The sequence below is a fragment of the Cervus canadensis genome, chromosome 3 (assembly GCF_019320065.1).
Source record: "Cervus canadensis isolate Bull #8, Minnesota chromosome 3, ASM1932006v1, whole genome shotgun sequence".
NCBI classification, from domain to species: Eukaryota; Metazoa; Chordata; class Mammalia; order Artiodactyla; family Cervidae; genus Cervus; species Cervus canadensis.
In genome coordinates this window covers 1,647,812-1,662,269 of record NC_057388.1, presented here as the reverse complement: position 1 = coordinate 1,662,269, position 14,458 = coordinate 1,647,812, and positions in this window count along the sequence as shown.

Genomic DNA, 14,458 nt, shown 5'->3' with positions numbered 1-14,458 from the left:
CAACTCTCACATCCGTACATGACTACTGAAAAAAACAGCTTTGACTATATGGACCTTTGTTTTCTTTAATGAGGGAGATGCTAAGACATTCCTGGGCTTCCCCTGGTGGCTCAGACAGTTAAGAATCTGCCTGGAATTCAGAAGACCCAGCTTCAGTCACTGACTTGGGAAGACCCCCTGGAAAATTAAATTTCTACAAACGCCAATATTCTTGCCAAGAGGATTCTGTTTTCAGAGGAATCTGGCAGGCTAAAATCCATGGGGTCCCACACAGTCGACTCAACTGAGACACTAACACTTCACTTTCAAGACATTCCCAAATAAGCAGGAGCTGAAAGGCTCTACTTCTGGTAAATTTACCCTATAAGCAAGGTCATAGGTGATGTTCAGGTTAAAAAGAAAGGAAATTAGATAAGTAACTTGAAACCATATAATAATATAAATATCTTCAATAAAGCATTAACTTGGACAAAATATAAAAATAGCAAGCTATTATAATTTTAGTTTGTAATACAGTTACAAAGTAGAGCTTATTGTTACAATATTTAAAACACAGATGCCTAAAATAATTATAATTCTATGTTATAGGTTCATAACATATAAAGATGCAATTTGTGACATAAACAACAAAGTGGGATGGAACAGAGTTGTATGGAGTAGAATTTTTGTACATATAAATAATTGAAAAGAAATGCATATCAATTCAGAATAGATCATTGTAAGTTTAGAAATTTATACACAATCCACAAGGTAACTACAAAGAAAATAATATATAAAACAAGCATTCCTCACAAGAAATGAGAAAAGAATTGAAAGCTATCACTTCAAAAACTTAACACAAGTTTTAACATAACTTAACACAAGCAACTTCACACAAAGGAAGGTAGTAATGGAGAAAATGGGGAAGGGGTATAAAGATATAATACATAAAGAAAACAAATAATGGGAGGCAAAATTAAGTTTTCTCTACCAGAAATTACCTTACTTATTAATGAATTAAAGTTCTTAATCAAAAGGCATAAATTGGTAAAATGATTTTTTTTTAAAGACCTAGGTATATGGATTTGTAAGAGACTCACTTCAGATCTAAACACATGCATAAGCTTAAAATGAAACTTTAGAAAAAGATATTTCATGTAAATTGTAATCAAAACAGAACTAGGTGGTTTTCTAATAACAAATCAAATAGACTTTAACTCAAAACTCCTACAAGAGAAGAAGGACGTTAAATATTGATAGAAGCGTCAATCCACTCAGTAGATATAGTAACTAAAATCACATATGTACCAAACATCATAACTCCAAAATAATGTAAGGCAAACATTGGCAAAATTTAAAGGACAAATGGACAACTCTGCCGTAATAATTGGAGACTAATCTTCACTTTCAATAACAAAGAGATCAAACAGACAGAAGATCAATGAGCAAATGAAGAACTTGAAAACAGTAAAGATTAACTAGACCCAGCAGATATTTACAGAAAACTCCATCCAGTAATGGCATAATATGCCATTTCCTCAAGTGGAACATCTGGGGTAGTCTACATATTAAGCCACAAAACAAATCTTAAAAATTTAGAAAGACTGAAATCATGCCAACTATGTTTTTGTGACAAACAGTGAGAGTCACTCAGTCGTGTCTGACTTTTTCTCCAGGACAGAATACTGGAGTGGATAGCTTTTCTCTTCTCCAGGGGACCTTCCCAACCCAGGGATTGAACCCAGGTCTCTCACATTGCAGGCATATTCTTTACCAGCTGAGCCATAAGGGAAGCCTATTTTTGCAACCACGATGAAATAAAACTATAAATATGTAGCAGAAGGAAAATTGGAAAATCAAAAAAATAATGAAAGTTAATCGACACACTCAACAATCAATTAGTGGAATGATTCAATCACGAGGAATTTTAGAAAACATATTTAGAGAAATATCAAAGAAAGCACAACATACCAAGTCTTATGTGTGTGCGCTACTTGCTCAGGCATTCCTGACTCTGCGATCCCCAGCCCACCAGGCTCCTCCGGCCATAGGATTCTCCAGGCAAGAATACTGGAGTGGGTTGCCATTCCCTTCTCCAGGGTATCTTTCTGACCCAAGGATTAAACACAGGTCTCCTAAGTTATAGGCAGATTCTTTATTGTCTGAGCTACCAGAGAAGCCCACCAAGTTTTATGCAGTAATACAGTGCTGAGGAAAATTCATTAGCACTTATATTGAAAGGGAGAAGAAATATATTGACAGCAAACTTTACACTTTAAGGAACTAGAAAAAAATTAAACCTAAATCTAGGAGAAAGATGAAAAAGAAAATAAAAGATAATTAAAATAGAATGCAAAATCTGTAGATAAAAGTCAATAAAACCAAAAGCTGGCTTTCAAGAGGATGAAAAATCATTGGCAAGCCTTTAGCTCTACTGGCTAAGAAAAAACAGAGATGATTTTAATTTATAAAATCAGAATTGAAAGGAAGGACATTCCTACTGATCTTATGGAAATTAAGTGTAAGTGAGTGCTATGAAAGTCAAAGTCACTCAGTCATGTCCAACTCTTTGTGACCCCATGGACTATACAGTCCATGGAATTCTCCAGGCCAGAATACTGGAGTGGGTAGCCTTTCTCTTCTCTAGGGGATCTTCCCAATCCAGGGATCAAATCCAGGTCTCCCACATTGCAGGCAAATTCATTACCAGCTGAGCCACAAGGGAAGCCCCAGGATGCTGCAGTGGATCGCCTATCCCTTCTCTAGCACATCTTCCCAACTCCGGAATTGAACCAGAGTCTCATGTATTGCAGGCAGATTCTTTACTAACTGAGCTATCAGGGAAGCCCAGGTGAGTACTATGGACAACAACAAATTAGATAAGTTAGATGAAATGGACAAATTCCTACCTTGCAAAACTGAGTCGTGAAGAAATAGAATCTGAATAGACCTGTACTGAAAGTGAAAGTGTTAGTCATTCAGTCGTGTCTGACTCTTTGTAAGCCCATGGACTGTAGCCTGCCAGGCTCCTCTGCCCAAGGGATTCTCCAGGCAGGAACACTGGAGTGGGTTGCCATTTCCTTCTTGAGAGGATCTTCCTAACCCAGGGACTGACCCCGGCTCTCCTGCATTGCAGGCAGATTCTTTACCATCTGAGTCCCCAGACCTGTACTAGTATGAGATTAATTTGCTAATCAGATACCTCTCAACAAAGAAAAATTCTGAATCAATGTCTGCATTGGCAAGTTTTATCAGATATTTAAAGAAATGTTGGGGGTGGTCCTAAGATGGCGGAGGAATAGGATGAAAGACCATTTGAATGCTAAGCAAATTCCACAAAACAACTTCTGAATGCTGGCAGAGGACATCAGGAAACCAGAAAGGCAGCCCATTATCTTCGAAAGGAGATAGGACAAAATATAAAAGATAAAAAGGGAGACAAAAGAAGTAGGGACAGAGATCCATCCTGGGAAGGGAGTCTTAAAAGAGGAGAAGTTTTCAAACACCAGGAAACACTCTCACCGATAGGTCTGTGGGGAGTTTTGGAATCTCAGAGGGCAACATAACCAGGAGGAAAAATAAAGAAAGAAATAAAACCCAAAGATTACGTGCCTAAGGGCAACTCCCATCAGTAAGCAGGGGCTGAACAGGGAGGCATGGGCTGAATTGCTTAAAATAAAGACTTGGCCTGAATGCCCTGAGGGTAATCTGAGGGAACTAATGTGAGAGAGCAACAGAAACTGTGGGATAGCCAGAGAGAGAGAGAGAGAGAGAGAGAACTATCCCGCAAAAAGCCCTATCCTAAGGCACTGCTGGGCCTGCTCACAGAACAAAGGACTGAGCAAATACCAGAGGAGAGCTAGCCAGCTGAGGACCGGCTCATTCCCCACTGGAGACAGGGAGGCAGGCGAGGGGCAGCCAGAGCCAGAAAAGGGCAATCTTGGCCCCAGAAAGGCATCCTCTGCCAAACTGCAAGCAGGCCCCCAGTTGCTAGCCAAGACTTCTTAGGATTCTGGACGGTTGACATCTGCCCAGAGTGTCGCAGCCAGAGATCAGCTCCCACAGCACACCCGCTGCCACCCAGGAAACGGAGCAGCTGGGACCGGGGAGGTGATAAGATGCACCGCCCACCTGGGAAGACTGCGCTCACCAAGTACCTGGTCCCCTGAGCTGCTCAGACCTGGGAAGGGCACAAAACGTAGGCCCAACCGAGTCTGCACCTTTGTGGAGTACTCAAGAACCTGAACCTGATCCGCTTAGACCTGGGAAGTGCATGAAACCCAGGGCCCGCCTCAGACAGTGCCCTGGCAGAGCAACCTACAGCCTAAGAAATGTAGACTGGGAAAGCACACACGCTGTGAGCAGGGTCAAACCCAGTGTAGCTGAGATATTAGGAGCTCTCCCCACAAACGGCAGTGATATTTGTTTGCAATTCTCCTCCCTACCCATAGCACAACTGAACAAGTGAGCCTAAATAAGTGACCACCTTCACCCCCTTGTGTCAGGGCGGAAATTAGACACTGAAGAGACCAGCAAACAGAAAAAGCTAAAATAAAAAGAGGGAACTGCTTCAGAAGTAACAGGTGCAGCAAATTAAAACCCTGTAGCTAGCACCAACTACATTGGAAGGGGCCTATAGATCTTGAGAAGTATAAGCTGGAACAAGGAACTATCTGAAACTGAACTGACCCCACACTGCCTGCAACAGCTCCAGAGAAATTTCTAGATACATTTTTACTATTATTATTTTTTATTTATTTTTGTCTTCTATTACCCCTTTAATTTTCATTTTTATAACCTACTATTACCTTGCAAAAAAAAAAACACTATTTTTAAAGCAAACTTCATATATATATTTTATAATTTTTGTGACTTTGTTTTTTTAATATTGTATTTTTGAGAGTCTAACCTCTACTCTAGATTTTTAATTTTTGGTACTTGTTATCAATTTTGTACCTTTAAAAACCCAATCTTCAGTACCCATTTTAACTTGGGAGTGTCATTACTGGCTTGATTGCTCTCTCCCTCTTTTGACTCTGTTTTTTCTCCACCAGGTCGCCTCTATCTCTTACCTCCCTCTTATCTTCCCTACCCAACTCTGTGAATCTCTTTGTGTGTTCCAGGCTGTGGAGAACACTTAGGGAACTGATTACTGGTTGGATCTGTCTCTTTCCTTTTGTTTCTCCCTTTTCTTCTCCTGGTCACCTCTGTCTCCTTCCTTCTCTTCTCTTCTCTGTGTAACTCCATAAACTTCTCTGAGGGGTCCAGACTGTGGAGAGCACATAGGGAATTGATTACTGGCTAGCCTTCTCTCTCCCTTTTTGATTCCCCCTCCTCTCTTCCTGGTCACCTCTATCTCCCTCTTCCCTCTTCTCTTCTCCATGTAACTCTGTGAACCTCTCTAGGTGTCCCTCACTGTGGAGAAGCTTTTCATCATTAACCTAGATGTTTTATCATTGGCGCTGTATAGATGGAGAAGTCTTGAGGCTACTAACTGTAAGAATACAACTGAAACCAGAGGCAGGAGGCTTAGGTCAAAAACCTGAGAACACCAGAGAAGTCCTGACTCCAAGGAACATAAATCAATAAGAGCTCATCCAAAAGCCTCCAAACGTACACTGAAACCAAGCATCATCCAAGAGCCAACAAGTTCCAGAGCAAGACATACCACACACATTCTCCAGAAATGCAGAAACATAGCCCCGAGCTTCAATATACAGGCTGCCCAAAGTTGTACCAAACCAACAGACATCTCAAAACTCACTACTGAACATTTATTTGCACTCCAGAGAGAAGAAACCCAGCTCCACCCACCAGAGCACTGACACAAGCTTCTCTAACCAGGAAACCTTGACAAGCCAGCCGTCCAACCCCACACACAGCAAGGAACCTCCACAATAAAGAGGAACCACAAACTGCCAGAATACAGAAAGGCCACCCCAAACACAGCAATTTAAACAAGATGAAAAGGCAGAGAAATATGCAGCAGGTAAAGGAACATGATAAATGTCCACCAAACCAAACAAAAGAGGAGGAGTTAGGGAGCCTACCAGAAAAAATAATTCAGAATAATGATAGTAAAAATGATTCAAAATCTTGAAAACAAAAATGGAATTACCAGATATATAGCCTGGAGATAAGGATTGAGAAGATGCAAGAAATGTTTAACAAGGACATAGGAGAAATAAAAAAGAGTCAATCAATAATGAATAATGCAATAACTGAGATCAAAAGCACGCTGGAGGGAACCAACAGTAGAATAACAGAGGTAGTAGATAGGATAAGTGAGGTGGAAGATGGAATGGTAGAAATAAATGAAGAAGAGAGAAAGAAAGAACAGAATTAAAAGAAATTGAGACAACCTCAGAGACCTCTGGGACAATGTTAAACACCACAACATTCAATGTTAAACTCCCCAACAACATAGGAGCCCCAGAAGAAGAAGACAAAAAGAAAGGCCATGACTAAATACTTGAGGAGATAATAATAGTTGAAACCTTCCCTAAATGGGGAAGGAAATAGCCATACCAAAGTCCAAGAAACCCAGAGAGTCCCAAACAGGATAAACCCAAGTGAAACACCCCAAGACACATGTTAATCAAATTAACAAAGATCAAACACAAAGAACATATATTAAGAGCAGCAAGGGAAAAACAACAAATAACACATGAGGGGACTCCCATAAGGATAACAGCTGGTCTTTTGATAGAAACTCTTCAGCCAGAAGGGAATGGCAAGACATACTTAAAGTGATGAAAGAGAAAAACCTACAACCTAGATTACTGTACCCAGCAAGGATCTCATTCAAATAGGAAGGACAAATCAAAAGCTTTACAGACAAGCAAAAGCTCAGAGAATTCAGCCATATGACCCAGCAATCCCACTGCTGTGCATACACACTGAGGAAACCAGAACTGAAAGAGACACATGCACCCCAATGTTCATTGCAGCACTGTATATAATAGCCAGGACATGGAAGCAACCTAGATGCCCATCAGCAGATGAATGGATAAGGAAGCTGTGGTACATATATACAATGGAATATTACTCAGCCATTGAAAAGAACACATTTGAATCAGTTCTAATGAGGTGGATGAAACTGGAGCCTATTATACAGAGTGACGTAAGTCAGGATGAAAAACACCAATACAGTATACTAATGCATATATATGGCATTTAGAAAGATGGTAATAATAACCCTATAGGTGAGACAACAAAAGAGACACAGATGTGTAGAAGAGTGTTTTGGACTCTGTGGGAGAAGGTGCAGGTGGCATGATTTGAGACAATAGCATTGAAATATGTATATCATCATATGTGAAACAGATCACCAGTCCATGTTCAATGCATGAGACAGGGAACTCAGGGCCTGTGCACTGGGATGACTGTGAGGGATGGGATGGGGAGGGAGGTGGGAGGGTGTTTCAGGATGGGGAACACATGCACATCTATGGCTGATTCATGTCAATGTATGGCAAAACCACTACAAAATTGTAAAGTAATTAACCTCTAAGAAAAATAAACAACTTAAAAAAAAAAAAAGAAATGCTAAAACTATCATTTTTTTATGATTAAAAAAATATATAAGAGAAGGATATGCTTCTCTTTGCAATGATTTGCATTACCTTGATTCCAAAGCTAAAGAAAACTACAGACCAATAGCTTTTATCAATATTAATACAGAGCTCCTCAACAAAATACCAGTGAACCAAAATCAGCTGTGTATTAAAAGGATTATACACCATGACCAAGTGGGATTAATTCCTGGAAATGAAAGTATGATTTAGCATAAAAATTTATTCAGTGTAATACACCACATTAATAGAATGATGGGGGAAAAAAAATGATCATTTCAGTTGATAGGGAAAAATCATTTGATAAAATTTAACACCCTTTCATGATAAAAATGATTCAACAAACTAGGAATAAACTTCAGCATAATAGTCTACATCTAATAATACTCAGCAGTGAAAAAAAAAAAAAAATGAATGATTTTCCACTAACATCATTATTCAGCAGTATATGCTCAAAATTGTAGCTTGAGCAATTTGATAAGAAAAACAAACGTCATCCATGCAAAAAGGAGAAGTAAAAGTATTTGTATTTGCAGATGACATGATTCTATATGTAGAAAATCCTCTAGATCCCTCCCCTCACAAAAATTGCTAGAATGACTAAATATATTTAGCAAGATTTTAGGACAAATTCAATGTATTCAAAGCAATTTTGTTTCTGTATGCTAACAATAAGCAGTCTGAAAAGGAAGTTAAATAATAATTCAAAATAAATAGGAAAAAATATATAAGAGTAAATGCAATCTAGGAAGCAAAATAATTTACATTAAAAATACAGCACATTGCTGATGTGAATTGAGTGCAATGTAAAACGGGTGGAAAGACATTACTTAGTCATGATTAGAAGACTTAATATTGTTCAGATATAAATGTTACCCAAAGTTAAGTGCTAATTCAATTAAAAACTTCTCAAAAATCCAAAATTTTAATGCAGAGAGGAAAAAGCTTATTTTAAAATGTGTAGGAAATATCAAAGAACACCCAAATATTGAAAAAAAAAACCTTGAAAATTATATACAAAGTTGGAAGCACCACATTTCCTGATTTTAAAACTTACTCTAAAGTTATTGTAATCAGAATGTTGTGATACTGGCATAAAGGCAAGTACATAAACCAATGAAATAGAATAGAAAGACCTGAAGTAAACCTTCACATATATTTTCAAGTGATTTTTTATAAGACTGCCTAGACCATGAGACAGTGAAGAGAGAGGATTTTTCCCCCCCAGCAAATGGTATTGGGAAATTAAATATCCACATGCAAGAGTGAAGTTAGAATATTACCTTCTACCATACACAAAAAGTAGCTCAAAATGAATCAAAGTAAACAAAAAAGTTAAAGCTATAAAATTTATTATAAAACCCTTAGAAGAAATATTAAGATTTATAGCATGAAATTTAACATTGATTTCTCAAATGTGATACCAACACCATAAGCAACAAAAAGAAGTATAGAAGTTGTATTTCATCCAAATTAAAAAAAAAAAAACAAAAAAAAAACTTCTGTGCATTAAGGGACCCAGAAAAAATTGGAAAGATAGTGTACAAAATTTGAGAAAGCATTTGCAAATTAGATATAATGCATAAATATCCACAATATATGAACATCATTCAACTCAACAACATCAGAAACTCAATTAAAAAATGAGCTAAAGACTTGAATCTATCCAAATATAATCTATCCAAATATGATACACAGACAGGTAATAAGTATGTATAAAGATACTCAACATTATTCAAAACTACTAATCACTGTGCTTAGTCTCTCAGTGTGTCCGACTCTGCCAATCCATGGACTGTAGCCCTCCAGGCTCCTCTGTCCATGGGGATTCTCTAGGCAAGAATACTGGAGTAGGTTGCCATGCCTTCTTCCAGTGGATCTTCCCAATCCAGGGATCAAGCCCAGGTCTCCCACATTGCAGGTGAATTCTTTCCCATCTGAGCCATCAGAGAAGCCCTTACTAATCACTATGGAAATATAAATCAAAAGTGCAGTGATACATCATTTCACATCCATTAAGATGCTGTTACGGAACCAAATTTAGTCTGCTTACTCAAGGGGATTGAAGTGAACCTACTGACACCAGGCTGTGGTAAAGAAAAATACAGGGTTTCTTTTGTTTTGTTTTGTTTGTTTGTTTTGTTTTGTTTTTGTTTGTTTGTTTGTTTGTTTGTAAGACACTCAACCTGGGGCCAAGCAAGGAGAATGAACTTGCTTAAGAGAATGAACATGCCTAAGAGAACCGAACTCCCTGACGGTTCTCAGGGCGCAGCATCTCTAAAGACAAAGTGAGGAAGAAGGTTGCATGGTGCCTGATCAGCTCAAGGACACTCATTCTTTGATTGGTTTGTGGTAAGGTCAAGGAAGTCAGCATCGTTAACTTTCTGGCTCCAACTAATGTGGGGTCTGTGTACCTGAGTTCAGTTGATGTTGGCTTCTATCTGCTGGGGGTGTCAGTGTCTGCAAAACAATTCAAGGATCTCTCACAGAATATTATCCACAGACTTCGAGAAGGGAATAGGATCCTTAAAAATGTTTTATGCCTAAACTATTATTATTTGGTTGTGTTCCATTGCTTTCCTTTTTTTAAATTTTTTTTTTCTGCATTTCCTTACTTCCCTTTGAAAATCAAGGAAGATCCACGAGGCTAAAGCTTTTCTATAAACAAGAGGTGGGTAGAGGACATGAGGGGTTTGTCTCTGGGATGACCACATAGTGTTCCGGCCTATTTTATTTTTTGTTTTTGTTGTTCAATTCTATGCTACTTTTATTCTTAATTTTTGAAGTTCTCCAGACTGTTTTCCATAGTGGTTGCACCAATCTCACTGTCCCATAAATTGTGTATAAGTTTCCTATTTTATCCACATGCTCTCCAGCTTTTGTCTTTTTCAATAGTAGCCATTCTAACCCGGGCAAGGTGCTATCTCACTGTGGTTTTGACTTTCATTTCCACAATAATTAGCGATGAATGTCTTCTCATATGACTGTTGTTCAACAGTATATCTTCTTTGAAAAATTGTCTATTCAAATAATTTGCCTATTTTTAATCACTGTTTTTTTCTAATTATTGAGCTGTAGGCATACTTTAAATATAATACTCACTCTACCAAAAATTAAAAAAAAGCAAAACTAACCAACCAAATAAAAAGCACAGAAAATTAGAGGTGTTTGGCAAAATGTAAAGAAATTGGAACCTGTTTGGTAGTGAGAAAGTGAAATGGTATAACTGCCTTAGAAAACTGGGCGATAGTCCCTCAAAATAATTGGACAAAGAAAATAATCAATCTTTTCCACTTCTAAAGGGTTTCCCTGGTGGCTCAGATGGTAACACTTCTGCATGTAATGTGGGAAACCTGGGTTCGATCCTTGGGTTGGGAAGATCCCCTGGAGAAGGAAATGGCAACCCACTTCAGTACACTTGCCTGGAAAATTCCATGGATGGAGGAGCCTGGTAGGCTCTGGCCCATGGAGTCACAAAGAGTTGGACACCACTGAGCAGCTTCACTGGTTCCACTTCTAGGTATATAATTAAAAAAAAAAAAAAAAAAATTGAAAGCACAGACTTAAAGAAACATTTGAACACCAGTGTCCATAGCAGCACTACTCATAACTAGAAAAATTGGAAACAGCCATATGGCTATCTACATATGAATCAATAAACAAAACGTGAAATTCACATGCAATGGTTATAAAAAGAGATGAAATTTTGCTACATGCTTTAACAAGGATGAACCTAGAAAGCAGCATTCAAAATGATAAACCAGTGAGAATCAGAAATAATATTCTACAATTGTTCTTAGGTGGCTGATGTTCCTAAAGTAGACAAATTTTTAGAGAGAGAAAGTAGAATAGAGGTCACAAAGAGTTGGGATGAGGAAGAATGTGGAATTGTTACCCAATGAGTGAGAATCTCAAAATTTCATGTTGGGATGACAAAAAAGTTCTGAAGTTAGATAGTAGTGACAATTACCCAACAACATGAATACATTTAATGCCATTGAACTTAACTCTTAAAAATGGTTAAAATGATAAATTTTATGTTATGCTACCACAATAAAAAAGGGAAACAAACTGAAGGAAAAAGAAAAGAAAGAGGTTGTGATATGTCTTTTCCCTTGGATGGGATCTTCTATAATCATAATAATTGAAAATCCTGCAGTAATTTCACAGTCATGAAGGGAGACACCTTGGGGTAAAGTAATTTCACAGAGGATGCTACAGGGAGATGGTGGAAGGAACATGGACTTGTAATGACACCATGGAGCTAAATGATTGTACCATGCTTGACGCTTAACCAAACCCTGGACACTCAATTGCCAAAATAACAAAATTTATTATTCTAAATAAAAATAAATGAGCTATCAAGCCATAAAAAATGTATGGAAAGATTTTAAATGTGTGTTACTTGATGAAAGAAGTCAATTTGAAAATGCTACATTCAGTATACTTTCAACTATATGGCATTCTGAAATGTTTAAACTGTGGAAACAGTAAAAGATCAGTGGTTGCCAGGGGTTCACAGAGGAGTGAGGGAGTGGGGGAACAGGCGGGTCACAGAGAATTTTTAGTGCAGGCACACTGCTGTGTGATGTTGTAGTGGCGGATACATATATTAAAATACACAATTCTATACAACACAAATCATAATCCTTGATGTGAACTCTGGACTTTAGTTAACAATAATGTATATATATTTGTCATTAATTATAATACATTTGCTGCATTAATGTAAGGTGTTAATAAGAAAATCAAGAGTGAGAAGAGCCTCTCACTTACCAGTAAAATGGATTTAATCTCTCATTTGGAGTCTTACAACCCCTTGAGCTGTGATGGACTTGGACTGATGTGATGAGCTCAAAGAAAACAAAGTGCTCCTTGTCTATGCCTCAGAAAAAGGAAACATTCTGCACAGATGTGACTGGAGGGTTAGTTAGTCTACCCTCTGTATGTTCAAGTAGGGGTTGTGGTGGAAGGATGCTGAGGGTCTTGCCTAAGGACATGCAATGATGAGTCTCCAAGGAAGGAATATGCTCTCTTGTCAAGACTTTTATTCTGCATTGTTCATTCTCTCTAAGGAAAGGCCAGACAACTAATGGCTTTTCTGCAACTGAAATTTGGTCACAAAAAGGAAAGTGGCATAAAGGTTATTCTGTAAACACAACAGTTTCACTTTAATCCTCAGCAGGTTTTCCAAACCAGTCTGACAAAAAAAAAGGCAAAAACTATCTCTTCCATTGGTTTTAAAAGAAATGATCTTTGATTAACCCAACAAATGAGTCAACAAAATGAAATCAGACTTTGGCAAACAATTATATTTTCTTTGTATTCTATACTGTGTGAGCTTCATTAATGTTCACTAAGCTAAATAAGTACTGAATCAGTTCAGTTCAGTCCCTCAGTCATGTCTGACTGTTTGTACTCCATAGACTGCAGCACACCAGGCTTCACTGTCTATCACCAGCTCCCAAAGCTTGCTCAAACTCATGTCTATCAAGTCAATGATGCCATCCAACCATCTTATTCTCTGTCGTCCCCTTCTCCTCCTGCCCCCAATCCCTCCCAGCATCAGGGTCTTTTCAAATGAGTCAGCTCTTTGCATCAGGTAGCCAAAGTATAGGAACTTCAGCTTCAATATCAGTCCTTCCAATGAATATTCAGGACTGATTTCCTTTAGGATCAACTGGTTGGATCTCCTTGCAGTCCAAGGGACTCTTAAGAAACTTCTTCAACACCACAGTGCAAAAGCATCAATTCTTTGGCGCTCAGCTTTCTTTATACTCCAACTCTCACATCCATACATGGCTACTGGAAAAAGCATAGCTTTGACTAGCAGACCTTTGTTGGAAAAGTAATGTCTCTGCTTTTTAATATGCTCTCTAGGTTTGTCATAGTTTTTCTTCCAAAGAGCAAGCATATTTAAATTTAATGGCTTCAGTCACCATTTACAGTGATTTTGGAGCCCCCCAAAATAAAGTTTCTCACTGTTTGCATTGTTTCCCCATCTATTTGCCATGAAGTGATGGGACTGGATGCCATGATCTTAGTTTTCTGAATGTTGAGTTTTAAGCCAACTTTTTCACTCTCCTCTTTCTCTTTCATCAAGAAACTCTATAGTTCTTCTTCAGTTTCTGCCTAAGGGTGGTGTTATCTGCATGTCTGAGGTTATTGATATTTTTCTCAGCAATCTTAATTCCAGCTTGTTTTTCATCCAGTCCAGCATTTCACATGATGTACTCTGCATATAAGTTAAATAAGCAGGGTGAAAATATACAGCCTTGATGTACTCCTTTTTGTATTTGGAACCAGTCTGTTGTTCCTTGTCTGGTTCTAACACTTGCTTCTTGACCTGTATACATATTTCTCAAGAGGCAGGTAAGGTAGTTTGGTATTCCCATCTCTTGAAAAATTTTCTAGTTTGTCTTGATCCACACAGTCAAAGACTTTGGTGTAGTCAATAAAGCAGAAGTATATATTTTTCTGGAACTCTTTTACTTTCTCAATGATCCAGAAGATGCTGGCAGTTTGATCTTTGGTTCCTCTGCCTTTTCTAAATCAGCTTGAATATCTGGAAGTTCATTGTTCACGTACTGTTGAAGCCTTACTTGGACAATTTTAAACAATACTTTGCTAGTGTGTGAGATGAGTGCAGTAGTGCAGTAGTTTGAACATTCTTTGTCATTGCCATTCTTTGGGGTTGCCAGTGGTCAGGTATTAAATAGTCATAGCAATTAGTTCACTGAGTTAAGGAAAGGAGATTGCATGAGAAATGAAGAAAATTACATATAAGAAAAAATCATCTAAAAAATTTAAAAAGCAACCAAACCAAAGTGAATTGAGAGTTTTAAAATTTCCAGAAAATAAGTCAACTATTAGAATACCCTGCTGGTTTTTCAAAATGAAATTTT